The following is a 22,326-nucleotide window of genomic DNA, read 5'->3' as shown; positions in this document are numbered from 1 at the left end:
TGTTTTTGCAGGAGCCAGGCTTCAGGACTACCAAATAACAACTGACAATGGCCACTTCGAATTTCATCCGTCTTGTCAACACTTAGTTGCATGGCCTTTAGTCCGAATTTCGTAGCCTCTTTCACCTGGTCCTCCATAAGGGCGATCAGTGGCGACACAACCACCACCAGTGGGTTTTCACTCAGTCCCATTTTTTTCGCTACCAGCGGAGCAAGCTGGTAGATTAAACTTTTCCCATATCCCGTCGGCAAAACACCAAATACATCCTTCTTCGAAATGAATGACTTCAGCGCCGTTTCTTGCTCAACTTTTAAAGAAAATGACAAGTTTAATTCTTTCAAAGTTGATGCCAACGCCGATTCAAACGATTCCTTTGCCAAAGAAGCCATCTTGTCATGTTTTTCACCGTCGCAAGTATGTCGTCATCGCATTAAGCCCGCCCAACGACTCAATAAACAGATAGAGCGCTGTGATTGGTGAACACAATCGGTGTTCGAGACTCAACAAGTTCCTATGGCTCGTTTCTAGACCCACCTACGGAGCAAATATTTTTGCTGCCGCTAGGGGGCGTCTAGATTTCTAGGCTACAAGTCTTGCCCTTTATTGAGTCATTTTGACACTGGATCCATGCTTGACAGGGGTGGATTTTTTTTCTTTTTTCAAACATTCTATTAAAACCTTTCGGGGTAAACTCATTTTCTCCTTCTCCAGCAAAGCCCCAGCTCAAGTACATCTCATCAAACGCTTTTCACGATTCAATCCAGGGGAAGCCTTCATCTCCAAGCCCGCGCCATCGACTATCAACAGCTTCAACAGCAAAATCATTTTCCTCTTCTGCCATAATCAAATCCCCAAGTAGGATTATATGGTCACATCCGGCTTGTAATTGGATATGTGACATTATCTGCAGGGGTCAGAGGTTGACCCGGGCACCTTGGCCAATGACAGAAGATTAGCTGATGGCAATAAAGCACCATCAACTCCTTGACCAATTAGAAGTGGAGTCAGGAAGCCAGTATCTCTGAAGCTGCTATCTCTATCAGAGGCTAAGCAAACAGACAGAGGAAACGATAGAGGCTATAAAGTGAGATAGGAGTGAATGAGCGAGGGAAGTAAAACATATTCACATTCACCTACACATGATTATAATGCTTTACAATCCAAAAGTTATTTACTGAATATCTATAGGATGTTTATGGGATTATTTTCAAGAACCTTAAAGCAACCACACATTGATGTCCTGGACTGACATTTGCAGAAATCAACAGAATAAGAAGAGAGAGCAGTCTCTCAAGTAAGAGTGTGATTCATTTATTGCGTCTATTCTCAACTAAACAAATGTACTCATGCATTTTTTTTTCCACCCACGTCCATACCTAGTTTGACCTTGTTCTCTAACGCTGTGAAAACATATGGCAATCCATTCATTCTAAAGGAATGGAGCACAGAGCATACACTGAAGGCATCATCAGGCGATTAAGGTGCTTATATGTTATAGTAACGAGTGGCGAGATGGGGGCCGAATATATAATCTCCACTCAGTGCTGTTAATGCTTAACCTGCATCTAACCCCAGTTCTTAACTAATTTGAACCCTGACGTTGGCCCCTAAAATCCCTCCTTTCCAATAGTGAAAATTCAGTTTGTGTATTGTGTGTGTGTGTGTGTGTGCATGTGCACAGAATTACACACGAACGCACACACGCTCTCCCGTAGGAGCCATTTAATCATTTCAATCACAGACTAATCATCTAATCGCTATTACTGTGAGTGGAGGGGAAAAACCTAATAGGGACAATAGTTTGTTTTGTTAGTCAACAGATGCTGGCCAGTTGTTTTTTTTTTTTGTTTTTTTTACCGTTGCATACTCATTTCCATAATTCATCCACTGACTTATTAAGAAGATAATCCCCTTGTTATACAGTCGCCACCGCAGAATTCACGGGGGAGCTGTGTGTGTGTGTGTGTGAAGGGGGCGGAGTCATGTTTGAACCCAGATACCTCTTTCTTCTCCTTGCCCTCCTCCTCCTCCCTCCTCCCCCTGCATTGGCTGCTGCTTGTGGATGCTAATGATTAATTGCTTATTTGCTCGGACATGGCTTGATTGGCGTGTGTGCGGAGTAGACTTGACGAGCTGCCAAAGCTGTCAGGCGGGGTTTGATGCAGGCCAAGAGAGAGTGAGAGAGAGAGAGAGAGAGAGAGAGAGAGAGAGAGATGCTAAAGAGTAGGCAAGATCAGATCCATCTGAAGTCATTAATGCCTGCGTCACATATTTCACAACACACCAGTACAAGCACACGTAGGCTACATGGCACAAACCTCCATTCAATCCACTAACAGCAGCAGTGTGTGTGTTGCTGTTATGTCTGCACGAGCACATTTACAGTTAATGCACTCATATAAGTAGACATAGTCATTACAGTGCAAACACGGATGCAAACGTATGTGTGTGTGTGTATGCTTTCATTTGCATGCACGCACACACACACACACACACAGACACACACACACTCCATGACATTGTTCTGTCAATCATCCGAGTGTACTACAGCGCTCTCCATTTTAATCATCGTTAGAGGCAGAGGCGACGTTCATCAGAGATCACTACCTATCAAATTACATGCAGTCTACGGTATAAATGGCCGATTGCATACATCAACGTGAATGAAAGGACGGTCTGGGGAAAATGTTCTCTCGTTGCAAACTCAATTTGCTTCTCTGTGGTACATCTAAACATACCGTATGCTCCTCTTTACTTTCAGCAAAGTCATTTGAACAATCTATTTTTATCCCCCAGTGAAGTTTGTATCCAGATTTTAAGTGGTGTGTTAAATGCAAAAGCATTTTGGCTATATTTAGGAATGTTGCAAAGCCAAAGTTGTCAGTGTTGCTTAGAGTGACCCGCCGCCGCTTCCTGTCTTTGACTGAAAGAATGAATTTATTCCCGCTCTTTGTTAGCATTCAAGTCAAGGGTTCCTGGAATAAAATTAAATTCACTGAACCATAGTTCATTGACTTTATATTTGAGTTGATGTTCACATCCTAAATAGACTTCAGTGAGCAGGTGGAAAGGCAGCATCAGTGCTGAAAAAATACTATGAGCTAAATCAGACAAGCTGTTTGTTTATTTTGCCCAGCAAAGTAGTTCAGTTTAATACGGAGATATTATATATAGCCTACTGATTTACTGAACCCCCCCAGCCCCCCATCTGTGTTTGACCCCGTTCATGTGAGTCCGCTGTCAGAGGTCATCACCTTTCACAGACACTTAAATCTGTAACTGATGTTGTATTCACATCACTGATGACCCAGAACAGAGGTCCCCATGCATACTAGTTTATTTACATAAAAGTAATTTAGAGGATTAGTTGGACACAAATTAATTATATTACATAATCACTTTCTATGCTAAGAGTTAGATGACAGGAGTGATACCACCAGAGCAAGGAGGTTGTTAGCCTAGTTTAGCTAAGCATAAAGACTGGGGTTAGTTTAAACTAGCCTGGCAACACAAAAACAATGTTAAGTTTTTTTGTGTGTTTTTTTTTGCAGAATCAAATGCTATCTTCACAAACCTCTAACTACACATCCAATATGACAATTTCAACAGACAAAATGATGATTAGCTAATAGCCATTTTTAATTGAGAGCTCTTCACTGCTGGTTTACACTCAGCTAAGCTATTGCACAGTCATGAAAGTGATATCAATATTCTCATCTACCAAATACTTCCAAAAAGACCTTCCTTTACCTATCCATTTGTCACTTGTATTTGTTTTTCTTTTAAATGTCCATCCCTAAAAGAAATGCCTCTTCCCCAAAGCCAGCTCATGTGCAGCCCTGGTTGTGCAGAGTGGTCTCAGAGCCAGATAGCACAATGCATGTTGACCTGTTTGATTGATGACAGTTTGAACCATGTTGCTGTCAGTCCAGCTGTAATAATAGCCTACCTGGCGTGCTTGTCACCCTGTAGAGAAGCAATTCAGTGTGCCGTTTCCCAACCTTTTTGGCCTGGGACACTTAAAAAGAAAAGTGCCCCATTGGACCACCATCACCAGGCTTATTTTAAAGTCTTAGAAGATACCATGTTCCAGTCTTCACAAGGGGGAAAGATGAGTATGACATAGTCAAACACACATGTTGTGGTTAAAGTTCTTCTTAAGCAACTCGTTAGATTTCCCTCCTGGGGTCCCAAATCCTAAGTGACACTGCACCACTGGAAGTTAATTTGCAAGAAATTATTATTATACTCAGCGGTTTTTCAAAGTTATTCAAATGATACAAGACACATGCTGAGCATCCTTGGAGCACTATGTGTAGTTTTAGATTTGAAAAGAAAAATGTTGTTTTCCAAGATGTCCATGAAACCACCACAAAAAGCTTTTTAAAGATCTTGTAGAATCAAAGGTCCCCAGTCCCAGACTTGCATCTGTTGATGCCACGGGTTAACATGAGGAAGCTAAGTCTTGATGGGGATGACCCACCTCTTGAAATCATTAAAAACAACACACACACACACACACACACAGATCGACCAACAGCTTTTTTCCCTGTGTTTGGATATTTCCAGCTGTGGAAGCCCCTGGCAGCCTCCACCACCCTCCATCACATCCAAGATAAATGATACCAATTTCATAAACAGCATCTTTTGCCTGCTCTCACTTTCACATCCACCAAACGTACACACGAGTGGAAATGGGAAAAAAGCATGCCTGCACACACAGAAAACACACAAATGCACCAACACACACGCGCACACATGCAGAGGCAGGTGGACAGGTTTTGATCAATAGTGTTGTGAGGCATGTAGCCTTTCCTCTGCTGTGGCGACCACACATTTGCTGCTCGAGGCTGAGTAATTGGCGCACACTACCATGATAGCTACCACGGCAAAAAAACAATATTGATAACATGCCACCGTGTAGCAACATCTGTGTGTGTGTGCGTGAGAGAGTGAGTGTTTGTGTGTTGTAACGGTTCTCCAGGGAATACACTACACTACACTTTGCAGGTTGTTCGGCGCAATGCATCTCCTCCTTCTCGTTCCATTTGTTCTGTTACCTGTCTGTTCATCTTCGCTCTCTCCCTCGCGTCCTGCTCATCCTCTCCTTTTTTGTTATTCTTCCTTTTCCTGTCGCTCGAATCCAAATCACACACCAGAGCGAATTGCCAAAGGGTCTCATAATGTGACAGAAGCCTGCCCACCTCAGATCCACACACACACACACACACACACACGCACGCACGCGCGCACACACACACACACACACACACTCCACCATCAACATACAAAGATGTAGGATACAATCAGGCCTCCCTGGTTGGTCCACAATATAAAAGAACAACAGATAAATCTCTCTGCCATGCTTTGGCTCTTGGTTATTTCCTCTTCATTTTCTCCTTTAGATGCACTGGGGAAAAGGCGTGTTTTAAAATTTAATGGAATTGCAAGAAAACAGGCTTTGAGATGAACAAGCGCCATTCGTTTTCTGTACAGGCAAGTGGCAGCTGTAGAGTTTGCAAGGCTAAATGATTTGTGTACATACAAAAGAAGACAATTATGCCTCTACAGGTACATTTAGGGTAAAAAGCCTATACTTTCAAACAATCTTTCCTCAAAAGCTTTGGTGTCGTACTCTACTACAGATCGAAACTAGAAGAAATAGATTTAGCTCTTAGAGAATCCGTCTACACTGGGGTTGTGGATACTGAGCACAACCATGCAGGGACAGCTTTCCTCTGGCTAACTTAATCCACTTAAGTGTCCACTTCCACTGTTCAGCACAACTGAACACGGACGACCGTCATACATCACCTTGCTGCCTCACGGCGCCGGGCCTGACCATCACTTACGTAACAGTCAAAGTGACTAATGTTGTTTTTAAATCTCAATCAATGAACAGAATACATACTGTCTCAGCGCTGTGGTTAACAGTACTTCTATTGTTCCAGTTCTTTAGTGGTGAACAAAATAAACATTAACAAATCAAATCAAATTCTCTTCTCTTCTTACATTATTAATGATGCATGAAGACGAGCGTTTTTGGTGGAGTCTGTTTTGAGAAAGTTAAAAAAAAAAAAGACGTCATTTCTGATGTGGAGAATGGTGTTTGGGGAGGGTTTTTAAATGGTGTTTGCTCAACAATTGTTCATGTAAAGCATAACGACACAATAAATGCCTTTAGACTGACAGAATTATTTCCAAAATGGTGACAGCATTAACGTTGAGCCTTAGTTTTCCCACTTTGCAACTGTATGCACTCAAGAAATGAGGCAGGAAATAAAGATATTAGAGTTAGGCAGAAAACCCACCGTTATGAATTAAAAAAAAAAAAAAAAGTTATTTTCTTTATCCTGGTGGTAGTTGAGGCAGATATGTAAGTTATTATTATAGTCTTGTGTCTCTGATCCTTTATGTCCCCAATCTCGTGCAACAGGAGGTCCATATTAACATTTGGCGCTTGCTCAGTCTCCATAAAACAACACTGGGCTCAGATTTACACACATCTGAATTTCAAGGTTTGTGAATTTTCTCTGTCTCTTTAAGCATTTGTGTTCATGTTCATCATATGTTGTGTATCTCACAGTCCCAGTGTGGAGCGTTGTGAGCTCAGGGACAGTGTGTTTCGTGCTTGTTCAGGCTTGTTCCACTGTATCACATGAGCCACAGCACCAAACTGAAACACAATAAATGTTTGCGACGGCTTATTAAAGATTTAATTTCCTTTCATGATTCACATATTTATTTTATGATCAATTAAAATATCATGCTTGTACTTATTACTGATAATGTTATAATTAGATTTTTCTTGTTATGCGTCATGTCCATGTCTGTTTGTTTCTCCCCGTTACCCCCAATCTCTGCTGTGTGTCAGCTGACCCCTCTCACGGGTTCTTCTGTCAAGAAGATACCAAATACCAGTCGCTGCCAACAGGCAACACTCATGGCTAAATATACGACCGCATGAGAGCAGGACCTGATTTATCCCCTCAGTCATACATGTGGGTGCACGTGCGAGAATTCCACGGGTGGCCGTGCGCTTGTGTGCGATGTGAATCCACGTGCACCTGGATGTGCGTGCACACGGGCCCCACTTTGCCAATGGTTGACTCTTCCCACACCTCTGTGCAAAGGCCTATTTTCTACCACTTACCATATCACCCCTCTCTGTCGGTGAAATATTCATGAGGAAGGGAAACAGCCCTCTCCTCGTCTCTCTTTTTTTTTGTTTTGTTTTGTTTTCTGGAGCCCAGATGTTAGATCAGGGTATGCCAGCTATGCGGAGCAGCTTGGCATTGTAATGCCGCAGACACAAAAGAGGGGAGAGGGAACAATCAGGGGAATATACAAGGACCTCAAGGCATGAGACAGGTGAGGAGTGGAGCGGGAGAGGGGAAGAGAAAGAGAGGGGAAGCTGAGGAAGAGGAGGGAGGCTGAGTGGCGAGCAGTAGAGAGGAGGGCACTGGGTACGCCGTGTCCTTAAAAAGCCTCAGAGGAAGTGGAGGGAGAGGCAGGGATGAGAGGAGAGGATGAGCAGTGCGGCGTGGCTGGGAAAGAGGTTAGTAAACCAGTCGGAATTGGATAACAGTCTCCCTACGTCGCCGCGGTTTCACATTACGAGAGCTCAGTGAATGAAAATAGGAGATTAACCGAGATATGGGAGAGGACAGATGGCGGTGATTTAACGTCAATGTGTGTGTCTGCACAAATCCAGTGCATATGATGGTTTTAGTGCAACTGTGGAACAGACATACATGAAGTGCGCTGTTTTGTTCCAGCATATGACCCAGCTCATGAGCCAATTAGGAAATCCTTGATTAGGCTTGATGTGGTGCTCAGAGCTGAGGCGGACTAAGCCAATCAAAAGGGGAAAAAGTGGCCGGGAACGCTGCAAGCCCCTCATGTATGTTTCAGAAAGAGAGAACACAAAATAAATAAATAAATAAAAAAGCTCTAACATTTCTGCAGTCGCTGCTGCAGTGTCACCCTGCCTCTCTTTTGCTTCTTTGTTGATTTTTCGGAACAATTTGTCCTCACAGGAAAATGTCACGCTACCCTGTCAAGCTCTGACTCCATCCCCCCCTGTGCCACCCACCGTCTCTCTCTCTCTCTCCATCTCTCTTTCCTCCCCTTTCTCTCACTTCCCATCAGAGACATGGAGAGTTTCTTCCCTCCCCTCTCTTCACATCTTATCATGTCTTCTTTTTTTTCTTTTTTACTTCACATCCTCTCCTCTGCTCTGCTCTTTCTCGCCCTCCCCCTCCCCCCGTGAGGCAGAGACTCAGTACAGCGAATGCCATGGAACACAATGTTCAACAATTTTGCGCAGTGAATATTAATGCATGAAGTACAAACTGCTTCACATGGTCACCCACATGCCACATGAAGAGAAGAGATGAAGAGGGAGAGGAGTGAAAAAGATAAAGACAAACTGTCTGTGAAATCCTCTTAATCCAATTTTCTTACCTCCACTACTCCTCTCTCACCTGCACCTTAACCCCTGTCTAGACTAAGAGCATCGCAGACAAACGGTGAACAGGACAGTGATGTTTCCCAACATTTTTCATTTGATATACCCCCACAGTCCTGTCAGATTAAGTGTACTTCATCAATCCCATCGTACATCTATATTTTTGTGACCTTTTTTTTTTATTATCTACTACCTATTTTCCGTTTCATGGCATTTCAATGCGAAACAGGTTGTGAAGATGACACTGCTTAGTTACATAATTGTTTGTCTTTTAGCTCCGTTTTTGGTCCCCACCATCTATCTGTGTATCTTCATTTCAGTGATGAGCAGGAAGTGTGTACTGTGGGATTTTGAAGACTTTTCAACGAATACAACTGCCTGGCATGGCCAAAAAAGAAACAGAAAATAAAATCGTGGAGTGAACGTTGCAAGCCGAAGATTGACGTCAAACTTCGTAAATTCAACAGGAGCTGCAGATTTGGGTGATAATTCTCCCTTCTAGTTACTTGTACTGTTCATCCAGTTACCTTTAGCCAATAATAGAACCTTCTTTTTTTGTGTTTTTTTGTTTTTCAGCTATTATGGTCATTTATCCATTATTAAAGTTTTCTCAGGCATTTTTTTTTGTTTTTGCTGAGAACAGGTGGTGGTTTGAGAAGATCATTGGCCACAAGAAAATAAGTTATAACACTTGATCTAATTGGCACCACAATCTCCAGGGAAGACTACAGGCTAAAGTGAGTCGCTATTAGAGAATGACAAGACCGAGTAGCTGGTTCACATGCTTACTTCAGTAGAAGAAAAGGACACAACTGTGAAAAGTAGCTAGATAAACAGCCCTTAATGCTAATGTCGGCTACATGAAGCAATCCCTAAACTTACAAAGCTTTAAGCTAACACTTTTACCAATTTATCCATTAGTCTTCCTCTGGTTCAACTTTCAACTGTTGTTCTGGCAGCGCCACACAGAGGGATATGAGGACAGAGACGTACACTGACAGAGTCAGACAGCTGCACCAGACTTCAAAGACCCGCTTGGTCAGTCACTAAATCATCCTGCTATCAACACATCAAGTATAAAGTTACACCTCTGAATGCAGGCCATGCTGAAAAACCCCTCACATGCTGCCTCAACTATTTCATCATGGGCGCTGACCAAATTTAACCCAAACACCAAATTCTTACAATGTGACATCATACTGAGACGTTTTAGGAGGATCCAGATTTCACAGAGACAAATCCCAAGCCCCTGCATGTTTCCACCAACCCCTCTCTCATTACCTCATGCCGTTCCTCTTCTACTCAAGATCTTATCTGAAACTACTACACTATACTCTATAGTACATGTGGTATATCAGGTTTGTTAAGTTTGAACCTGGTGCATTATTTTTCATATTTCTCCGTCATCCCTGCCATTGTCCATGTTTCACTTCCAAATGCCCCCCATGACTCCCCACCCCCAAGCCCCCCACCCCCTCCGCTGCCTCCTCTCCACTTGACCACCTGTGGCCCCGCTTCCCCTCCTGTCAAATCCCCCTTGAACACACACACACACACACACACACACACACACACGCACACACAGACACACCCCCTACCCTCTGTCACTTCACTCATTCCTGCCATTGCATTTGTGTCTTATGACCATACTGTGCGTCATGAGGCTTTGCGTCAACGGCCCCCCAAGGCTCCAATCAGACACACATACACACACGCAACACACGCACACGCACACACACGCACACACACACACACACACACACACACCCCCACACACACGGCCACTCATCATGCTAATAAACACAGGTCATGCTGCTCGGACCTGGCACGTGAGTATCAAAGCAATGGACACAGAGACAAATGCACTCTTCCACAGAAGCACTCTTACACACACACACTCTCTGGCTTTCCACACCATTCATGGAAGTGCTACTGTATCGGGCTACTAAAGCATCTATTTATAGTGATGACTAAGTTTTGCAGCAGAGCCATTTATGTATCTTTACCGCTCACAGAATGACTGTGTGTTAGGTTATATATTGCTGACACATACAGTAAATGTTTGTGAGTGAAGCGCACATATTTCTGCACTACAAGCTGGCCTGATGGTCAAATGCACTGCCTGCTGGAAGGTCACAGTGGGGGGTTTCCTGTTTAAAAATGAACCTTTGCAACAAGAGGGCCAACAGCCAGAAAACATCTGGGTGGTAAGGGTGAAGAAAAAATACAATATTTACGACATTGCTTGAGCTGCAATGCGTTCTAGTAGGTCCCTGTCACATATGTTAAGCAATAATATCCCATAAACCACTATACTACCTGTATATTTACGTTGATTTAACAGTTTTATAGGTACAGTGCCATAAATAGCAGCATGAAGGAGTTGATGGGGCCTTGATGGGGTTGGTGAGTGTAGAGGGATAAATAGTTGAGGTGGTTTAAACATTTCTCAGCTAAGAAGATCAATGGATAATGGGAAAGCCCATGAACAATTCTCAGTGAAATTACAGGGTAATAATGGAGAGGCAGAGCTCCGGTGTAATTGTCTTTCTGCCTTATCTTGTGCCAAAGGCTATATTAAAGTCAACAGTGAAAAGATGTGAAGACGTGAGAAAATATTACCAAGGTTGTAAGATTGTCTTTGTGAATCCCCACTGTGAATGCAACACATTCATATATAAACCACATAACAGTGATCTGATGGTTCTCATTGATTTTGTTCAATCAGAGCTGACTGGTATGCTCATCCTGAAATGTCAAATGCTCTTGTTCCACATCAGAGACAATATCTGTATGTGATTCATTAATGATTTCCTGTTTGAGGGAAATAAAAGAGAAAGATCATCTCATGAAAGGACGGTGTCATTCAATCACCGCTGAGCTCAGTTATCCTTGAAACACACTCTTAACAAACACACTCACTTACTTCCAGGTCACATGTTCCTTCCAACAACAAAAACAAGAGCATTCTTTGATAATTGTCTGGTTAAATGCTAACTATGAAAGGAATGTGAGCACGCGCGGGCCAACTCTATCATGTGAGTGAGCTTACAACACACACACATTCATGCACATCATACAAGACACACATGCACGTGCAAATGGGTAATGTAGAGAATGGGATTAGCCATTGTTGAGCAAAGCAGGCAGCACCCGGTTAAGACAGCACACACCTAAGCGCCCGAAGAATGTAAATATCACAGCTATTTGAGGTAGACACAGGTGAGTAGCACTGTGTACACAGCAAACTTTGTCTCATGCTGTTTACAGAGATTAACTCCTGAAGGGAGCTACTTGCCCTCAACTTTTTTTATACACACATATAAAATCATATCGTCCATACTGATTACAAACCACTCATATAATAAGTGGTGATGTAACATAATTATTTTTAATGAAAGTATGATGTGTTGAAATGTCAGAAGGCTGAAGTCTGTCTGCAGCAGAAGAAATAACTATAATTTGCATACCAAAAGCAGCCATAGCAGTTTCATAGATTTCACACTAGAACTGTCACTGAGGTGAAATGAATCACCATCAAATACAGTAGGAGCATAGGAGATGGTTAACCAACCTTGGCATAACCCTAACCCAAAGCTAAGAGATACACCTGCACTCCCCATACTTGTATATAAACAATAATAAATACTAAATACCAGAAGCTAATAAATACAACTACAATAGGCTATAGGCAATGCTAATTAAGTTGAGTTGAGTTGAGTTGAGAGTTGAGATTACTTTATTTATCCCATTAATACGTTTTAGAGATGTTTGTCTGTGTGTTTTCATATAGGCCCACCTCATGGTAGACCAAGCTTCTTCTTGTTTGCAGTCTATAATAGGGTGACCATATTTTGATTTCCAAAAAGAGGACCCTCGGCCCGGCCTTGAGATACTTAAATACTTAGATAATCAACTATTTGGTGGCCGCTGGCCATTCTGTGATTCTCCAGAACACACAGATGGCCAGTCCGCCCCTGTGTAAAGTTACACTTGCGCTACAGCATTTTGTGGGCAGAGGCAATGCTGCTCCGATGTCTGCTCCCAGTGGCAACCTGTTGGGAAAACACAACAAAATACTGAAGTTTTCGTGCAAAGCGCCAGTCAATTTAATCACATGCTTAATAGTCCCATGAAAAACAATGAAAATTGGACATTTTCATGAATGTGTGTATATATATATGAAGAGTTCATTTGCAAAAGCAGATAACTCCGTTTTTAAAAAATTCTAGAATCTTCATTTTTAATTTTTAATTTACATAAGGTTATATCAGTCAAACCAAAGTTGAGTGACTTTGAGATGTAACAAAACAGACATATCTCAAAAAAATAAAATTTTATTGAAAAGAACACTATGCAAAGAATAATTACAAAGCCTCAGCTCATTTTTTTCAAAATGGCACTTATCTGCTTTTGCAAATGAACTCTTCATATATATATATATATATATATATATATATATATATATATATATATATATATATATATATATATATATATATATAAACGACGTCCCGGACAGAACGTAAAAAGTGTACATGTCCAGGCAAAAGAGGATGTTTGGTTAACCTAGTCTATAATGCTAAACTAAACTAAGATAGCCTCATGGTTTTATCTTAACACACGGACATGAGACTTATCAGCAAGAAAGCAGGAAGTATAGAATATTTCTCAAATGCTTTAAGTGACTACCGTGTACATGCTTTGTTTCCTTTTGGCGGCTTATTGTAGCTGGCTACATGTTAATTGCTGTGGTGTGACCACAAGCTCCACAGATTACATGTTAATCCAACCACTCATTGAACCTACTGGGTTTTATTCATTCACTTCCTGTTGGTGTTGGCAACAGAATTGACCCTCTTTTCTCATAATAATTAGCCATTCATTTATATTTACTGCTAAATAAACTGCTGATGCCTCTTAAGTATATAACACATCTCTCAATGAACACAGAGAGACCAATTTTATGTCTCAGTTAGGCTTTGCCCCTTGAGGAAACCCTCCACTGCCAACCTTAGATCCACATAAAGTATGATGGAGTGAATCACATGTGAATCACACTTAATGTGAAGTTTATGGCTCCAGGGGCCAAAGTGGTGACATATCGTATTTTGATTGTGTTTTCAAACATTTCCAGTAATATCTGATCATTCCTTGGACCATGCCCCCTTGGCTGTGTTTGTAACCACATGTGAGGTATAAAACCATGTGTTGAGAATTTTAGAGCAACAAAGAACGTGTTTTTATATTCCCATAATAGACAGACAAGGCTTGTGATCTCCTACATCTACAACCACCTGTTATCACATGACCAAAGAGCTCCACTGTTTTGGTCATGTGGTGACTCGACTCCATCCACTGATGGAGATGCAAATTGACATGAACTGGAAAACTTTGACTTATCCAAGGAGGGTTCATTGAGCAATAAAGAGCAGGACCAACACAACACCTGAGGCTTCATCATCGACAACCTCGTCCTCGAAACAGCTGTAGCCTAACATCAGCCTTGCGGTCGCTTGCTTCCGTAACCTTAAAGCCATGTACTATGTGTAGCTAAGAGGTGATTACTGGTGTGTGTCTAATAGTATTTGGAAGAGTACAGGTTGTACCATCTTAAGTGATACAGTGGATCGCACCAAGCTTAGGGACTGCTGCAGGTTTGGAGCTGTCATAACACAGCAGCTTAGGCCATATCTGCGGTTAACAGCTATCCCGTATACACTGGGTGTGTGTTGGGCATGTGTGTCTGGAAATAAGACTGGCAGAAGAGAAAGAAAGAGTGTGCAGCTTTTCCAAACACTGGCCACATTTTTCTTACCTTTGCTCCCCCTCTGACTCAGCATTTCCGCGTCTCTTATAATCTCTCTGGCTGCATGTGTGTGTGTGTGTGTGTGTGTATGTGTGTGTGTGTGTGTGTGTGTATGTATGCGGTTGTGTGTTATCTTTAGCCACCTCACTCTAACTACTGACCTTTCTAAAGGTCTCACTGTCCAGTTGTCCAAACACAGACATGCAGACCGGCTGACTGACCTACTGAAGAATGTTTTCATTTGGCTCTATAGCAACCCCTGAAATACCTCCAGCAAAAGCCAGACTTTATATTCATCTGCAAATGTGCACTGTTTCAGAGAAAAGCTGCTCAGAGTGGTAGAGGACAAGCGGCTCCTATCTGTCTTTGCATGTCAAGGATAAAGACTACCCTTGAAATAAGTGGCATGTCTTTGAAAACACAATCGGACTCCACTGATACTGTTGCTTTACTCAAGAGACACTTCACCGTACTGGACACTTGCTAACACAGGAGTGTCCAAGTCCAAGATATGAAGTCAGTGGATGGTTGTATTTCAATAAACATTTAAAGGTGTGAACTTTGCATACAGACTTTACATATTATAGCTTTCATGGTCATTCGTGGTTTGACAGTTTGACCCCATGCAATGCAAACATAGATGTCCTGGAAAACATATTGTACCAGTAGTGAGTACGAGATGTATTTACTCTGGAAGAGTGATAAAGTTGAACGTACTCTAACATGCTAACATGCCCTTTGGAGTTTCCTATTGATGGTCACAATTGTCCCAAAATGCAAAGCACAATAGATACTAACCATAGTTCTTAATATTACAGTAAGATGGCTGCATTACCCTTGTCCCAGTAGTTGTAATGTTTAAGTTTGATTGAGAATAATGTGATTGTTTACATACTAAATACAAAAATGTCATAACTTACAACCAAAACTACGTTATACACTTGCAAGAAAAAGTATGTGAACCCTTTGTAATTTCTTAGTTTTCTGCATTAATTGGCCATTTAATGTGATCCAATCTGCGCCTATGTCACAAGTAAACAAACACAATGTGCTTAACCCAGTACCACACAAACAATTATACTATTTCATGTCTTTATTGAACATATACATTAAACATTCACAGTGCAGGTGGAAAAAGTAAGTGGACCCTTGGATTTAATAACTGGTTGAACCTCCTTTGGCAGCAATAACCTCAACCAAATGTTTACTGTAGATGCAGATCAGTACTGCACAATACTCCGGATAAATTTTGGACCATTGGTCCTTACAGAACTGCTTCAGCTCAGCCATGTTCTTAGGATGTCTGGTGGTGTGAATGGCTCTCTTGAGGTCATTCCACAGCATCCCTATTGGGTTCAGGTCTGGGCTCTGACTGGGGCACTCCGAGAGGTGGATTTTCTTTTCTTTTTTTTTAGATTATCTAGATAGTAGATTTATTTAATCTTGAGTTTTTATATTAGACACAGAATTGTCAAAAAAAGACTCCCCCCTCATCTCTCTTTCTTAATCAAATACATCTGTCAAAAAATAAAATTGCATTGATTTAAACTCTAATGGATATGTTATGCCAAGTTATGTCATGACTCCTCCCTCACTGGCTAATTTCTTCCAAATTTTACACAGTAAATTTTGTACAAGTTGCTTGATAATCTAAATCCTTTGATTGGCTCTTTACCAAAAGCGTGCCTGAACCAGCAGCAGTGGTACTCTAACATTAGCTTGTTGTCAGACCTCCCCTTTGTCTTGCTGATGTGGTTTGTGACAATGTGTCTTGCCTTGCCTCGTAGCAAGGAAGCAGACTGCACAGGATTACAATGTGAATTTTGATCCACTTCGCCCAGTTTCCATTTTGTTTGTTTTATCTCAGGTAATATTGGCCATTTGAATGTTTTTTGCATTTCCTCATTTTATCTCACTCTGAGCTCAGCTGAACCTACGATGAGTGTGCCAAACACGTTTTTATCTGAGTGAAAACACTTCCTGTGCCTGACCTTATTTCTGTGTGGCAGCCTTGAGGAAAGCCTGGAGGAGGGGCGTGGGCCGCGTCGGGTCTTTGGACCGCGGCACGAGGCCTTAATGACTCAGTTATTCCTGTGACTATTCTTATCCCAAACTCACTGCCCAGTGGCTCCACACAGCTGTATAAACCCATTAGTAGTATCACCAGCCATTATCATACTGTGCATCCAGAACTGTGAGTATCTACACTACCGAGAAAATGAAAAACACTCGTAGGCTGAACTCATCCGTGGTGATGTTTTTCCTTTTCCTTTCTTCTCTGTGATTGCTTTTCTGTCTGCGTGAATTTATGAGGAGCTGAGAGGCCCTGGCAGCTCACCATGTTTACAAAAGAAAAAAGAAAAGAGTGGAAGTATGAAGTTGCAATCAATCCTGCGGTTCGAGTGATGGGAATCATTTGTCTCTTTTATTTTCTGTTACCAGGCTGACTCAGACCTTTTAAATCATATATCTAGTGGGACAGTGGAGCATTTTATTGATGGCATAATTACCGAAGTGCATGCATACTGTAGCAGCGGCAGTAATGATAGTGTCTGTTTTGCAACATGATAATGGTAATTTACTGTGTTATGGCTGAGGCCAAAAAATGCTTATTTAACAAGGCCAGATGACGAAGAGTGAGTTCATACTTACAGCTGCAGTTAGGGACGTTTGATGCTGCAGACAATTTTAGCAAATGGCTAATCGTCTTTGTTTAAGAAAGAAGAGGACTGTCTCTTTCACTCTTTTAACCACTTCTTTTCTTTGCAAGTTTGTCTATTTAAACTCCTTGAGGTCACTAGCTTCCATCTTTAACCTCCTTGCTGCCGCAGCCTCCCTGTAAGGTTTTGAAACTGGCGTGTTTACATTAGCGACATCATAAAAAGCTATTCTTAGCTCCCACCCTTCCATCAGTCAAAACATGTGTGTGTGAGGAAGCAGATGGGGGGGAACGACAAAAACACTTCAAGTGACCTCATACGGGTTGTTACCTACATAGGCTATCCCCCTCCTCCTCCCTCTCCCCTCAACATTTTCTGTGCTAAAATAAAGACTCAGCTGTAAGTGACACATAACTACTGACCGGTCAAGGAAAAGCACAACAAAAGGTCTTCGTTGAACTGCATTCCTCAGAGTCCTGGGGCCTGTTGTTCGAAACCTAGATAAGGGATTAAGCCGGGATATGTTGGTTATCCTGGCTGAATTTAGCCTCAACTCGGTTGTTCGAAAGCTGGATACCTTTATCCTGGTCAAGTTACTATGGTGATTTATTCTCTGCAGCTAGCCTGCTCCAGACCAGGCTAACAGCCAGGCTAAGTTGATTCTGTTGTCTTTATCTGTGAAGTCAGCAGCCACTCTGATCAGAAATCAATGTTTTATACAGTTATTCCATGTTCTTATGTACCCTACATATTGGCCTGATTTCTAAACAAACTAAATACATTTACAATAATCAAATAACATGAAACATTTACAATATTTATTAGGTTTTTTTTCTTTTCTTTTTTTCATAATTAGGGCTATTCATTTGCTTCTCACACTGAATCATTGCATCTGCCAGCGCTGCCTGCTTCTTCAAATGCAGGGCATAAAGATGTCTGACGGTTTGTGAAATCTGTAGCACAGAATTGTGCACACTGTTCTTGAGACAATACAAACTATTTTCGATATCTGTGACCCATCTATGATATTTTCTATGACCACTAGTAAAAAAAAAAAAAAAAGCAAAATTAGCAATAGATTTATTTTTATTATTATAAAATATGTTACAAAATACAGTATATTGGCCAAATATTGGTTGAGGGAAGAAAACAAGAATACAATTGTTTGAGCAGGCACCTTCCAAATAATTTATACACCTCATTTGAACATTGTTATCGGCAATTTATTGAAGCATCAGACTGCATAATGTTCTTATATTTAATAAATTTTCACCTGTTGCACTTTTGGCCACTTCTATTTGTGCTGTAAGAACTTTACTTTAGATGATAAAAGATGAGTGCAATGTATCAACTTCCACTGCTCAGGCAAAGTGCACAGCTGTTAATTTGTGAAAGGAACTTAAATTGTGATTATAATTTTGGATTAGGCTACTTCCACATTCAATCAGTCCGCAGTTGTCCGCTGCACTCTCTCTGAGCTTTACAACAGCAGCAGTGCTTTTTTTTTTTCTCTCTAAGAGGTGTGTCACCTTACGTCAAGATCCGCTGTTGATTGGAGGAAAGTGGCCACACCTGTCCTCACATCAGTGAATCTGTGATCAATCTCTGTGGTCTACTGACGAGAGAATTAGTTACACCTGGCTTGACAAAGCCACCCCTCCTCAGCCTGGCTCGGCGTTCCAACAACCAATTAAGCCAGGATGGACTTATGAGACTTTGTCCAACCTGGCTTTTCCACTTATCCTGGATATCTTTATTCTACTTTCGAACAACGGGCCCCTGGTTGTCACTTTGAACAAACAAGTAGTTTTCCTGTCACACACACATTCTCCAGAAATGCAGGTCAAAGATACACAAACATGCACATAGGGAACCGGTGAATGTGAATTAAATATTATTTAACATAAAGTAAACTATACAAGCTCATACTTGTCATAAACATCAAGCTACAATACACTAACATATATACACACACATGCAATCTAATCCAACACTGGGCTATTTATATTGCAATCACAGAAATGGATTACTTGCTGTGTGACTTCCCAGAATGACTCACTTTTCCGCGGCATACCTGCAGTGGAATCAGTCAAGTGTTTCCGCCTGGTTTGACGTGATAGTCCAATAACATGTGTCGTTCACTTTGTGGCACTTCTGCTTTAATGGAACTGCCCTGTCGCTGATTCGTCATGACAGAGGACCAGAAATGGGGAAAGATATCGGTCTATTAAGACATGAGGCTGAAATGGAAGCGAGGCGTACCCACTGGGGTGTTCAAAGCTGGGATGGAGGGGAAAGGTCGTGTCAAGGTGCCTCAGATGTTGTTCTGCTGTTATTTACAGCTTTCTGAGCAGAGCTTGACACAAATCATACGACGCTGCTTTGATTTAAAAGTAGCAAGAATCATCAAATCAATAAAAAACGAACACGTTTTTTTTTTTTTATGCACCACTCCCGTTCATCACCCGTTTCCTTCCTGCTGTTTATTGTCTCTGTGCCTTTGCGCTTCATCTTTTATCATTAGAGCTACTGTATGAGAGGCCATTAGAGAGAAATTGACCCCAGCTCCCTGCCAGTCTCAGCAGGCTGCAGCCTCATCAAGCCAGCTCCATCCCTGTTGCGACTGGGATGGCCAGCCGTTACGATTGGAAGCGGATTGGCGTGCTGTAAAATATTTATCAATGCTCCACTTGGCCCTTGGGAATGCTGTGCAAACATGTTAATGCACTGTCAAACATTTACATGCTGGAAACTCACAAAAGAGAATTAAATACTGATCAAGATTATAGCTTGTGTGTCTACAAGCAAATATTTTTTGTAGATTATGCACATGTAACTTCATAGCACAGTGATCAGATGGGACAAAATGGGAATTGATTGTTTGCTTAAACCCTCCACTGAACAGCAACTGTCCAATTGTAGCTAAGCAAACATAGCCATGGTTTCCCGACAGGCCTTCCAAGCCCCAAAGTTGTCTCTACAGGGACTCTGCATTTAATTCCATTAGCTTTTTCTGAAACCACAACTAGCCTACAAAAGAAACAGTGTGAGCGATGGCGTTTATTTGATTTAACCATTAGGATTTCTAAGCAGTGTAACTAAAAAACAAAAACCTGTAGGCTACGCTATACGACTAACACGTCTATTGTTTATTTGTGTGGAAGGACTGGCTCCCATTAGGCAAACATTAAGCTAATGTTAGCAGTGGTGTCACTTTTTTATTTGAATTTGGGGAAGTTTACATCACAGCAACACCGTACCAAGTACATTTATCAGAGGTGTTTTCTCTCCTACTGTCCAAAAAGAAAACATATGGATTGATTGATTGATGATAGAGGGAGGTCTGCAGAGAAAAAAGAGACCAAAACAGTAAAAAAGCGATCGACTTGCATAGTCCCCCTTTTAAGGCCCTTATTAGCACGATTAGCAGAGAGTTGGGGAAATCAGCTGAAAATGTTTTCAACCAACCCATGAAGCTAATGTATACTTTAACTAGCTACTACAGCAAGTCAAGAATTCATTGTTAAAATTGCAACTTTCTGAAGATAATTATTATTTTTGTAAACTGTATGTGTGTGTACTGTGCAAATAATAGAAAACGGTCAGTTTACACAGTGTTGTCATGAAAAGAAAACACAATCATCTAAAGCTATATCAAAACCATTAGGATAAAAAATGATCTGGGTAATTTGTGACCATAAATCTGAGGGCTTGATAAAAGATATGGGTGAGTGAGTGAGTGTGCAGTGACCATCAGCTTTAAGTGCTCCCAGTGTGGGGAGGAGGCCGGATCAATGCCTCCTAAAGTCCATCAGGATTCATTTACATGTAAACACTCAGCACCATGAGCTGGTGTAATTAGTGCTGTCAATAAAATGACTGGTTCATGCGCATGGGTTTGTGTGTGTGTGTGTGTGTGTGTACTGTTTACATAATACAAGATATGAAAAACAAAACAAAACCATGCATGTGTACTGGTGCACACTGGACACATGTGCACACAGGGTTGAACTTTGCTGTGTTCTTTGTAGCCTATCTTTATGAGTGTTGTTGTCTTAGGTGGACATAGGAAGCTTGAACAGATTGTTTACTGGAGTCATCAACCTACCCACCCCTTCAGGGATAGTCAGTGTGTGTGTGTGTGCGCGCACGCATGAGTGTGTGTGTATATTTATGAGTGTGTGTAAGAGGAAGGGAGGGAGCTTTTACAAGCCCTGCAGACACGTGAATGTGTGCTCCGAAGATCATTTCAAGATTGCTTCGATAGTGAGGAAAGGGCAGTGATGCGAGAATACGCCAGGCTAAAAGATATAGACATGTGTACACACCCCCACACACACACACACACACACGTGGCATGTCTCCTCCACTATCCCTGGAATATGTCCATGAATATTCATAACGCTCCGTAGATAGTGCTCATTTACCTAGAAAGCATTGTGTGCATTTGTGCGCATGCGCGGATATGTGTGTGTGTGTCAGGGCTCAGGGATCAGGTACAGGTCTGCCAAGCTGCGAGTGAGAGCTCTCTAGGGGCCTTTCCTCGACAGACTTGCCACTTGTTTTTCTTGCCTGTGTATGTGTGTGTGTGTGTGTGTGCGCTTCATGTGTGTAAAAGCATCTGTTTCAAAGCATCGGTGTCTCCTGCCTCTAAAATCCTGGTAACTGGAGTGTGATGCACCATTTCATGTCACTGAAAAAACCTAAGGATGGGATTTCCAAGAACTTAAACCTCCTCTCCTAAAGATGCAACATTATGCAAATGTATATGATTACCAGTTTGGTTACATTTAATATGAAATGATGCACATAGTTCCAACATTATAAGCACATTACTGTATAATTACAATGTGATTTTCATTTACTCTTATAAAGTGAGACATTAGTAGAACCAGGACATTATAGTTTGTGTCATGACTAAATGCCTTATATGGTTTTTCCTCTAAGCTGTGTTTTGCATGAACGCGCTAAATGCACTGGTCATTGAGTGTGCTCATATTTTGGTGAACAGTGAAGTGAATCTATCCATTTGCAACTAATTAACATGAGTTAATGACACCCAGGGACCTGAACATGGCCGTAATGCATCAAAAGGCTGTTTTCCAACCACCACATAACATCTGAAGAGGAATAATTGTGTTTTACAGTGGCACCCAGCAAATGTCCAGTGTCCAGTGGTCAGCCAGACAACACAGCTACTGGCTCTACTGAAGATATATGGACAATTTGAACCACTTAAATTAATAAATCAGTCCAAATTCCATTGGGAAAAAAAATCATTATGAAGTGTGTGCCCTCAAAAAAGCAAATTGATAACACATTTTGAAATTATACATTGAACTGAAGTATCTGAATATGAATCTGAGTCTTTTAAAAAAAAAATTTAA

The sequence above is a fragment of the Trachurus trachurus genome (assembly GCF_905171665.1).
Source record: "Trachurus trachurus genome assembly, chromosome: 23".
Taxonomy (NCBI): Eukaryota; Metazoa; Chordata; class Actinopteri; order Carangiformes; family Carangidae; genus Trachurus; species Trachurus trachurus.
This window is presented reverse-complemented; position numbering follows the sequence as displayed.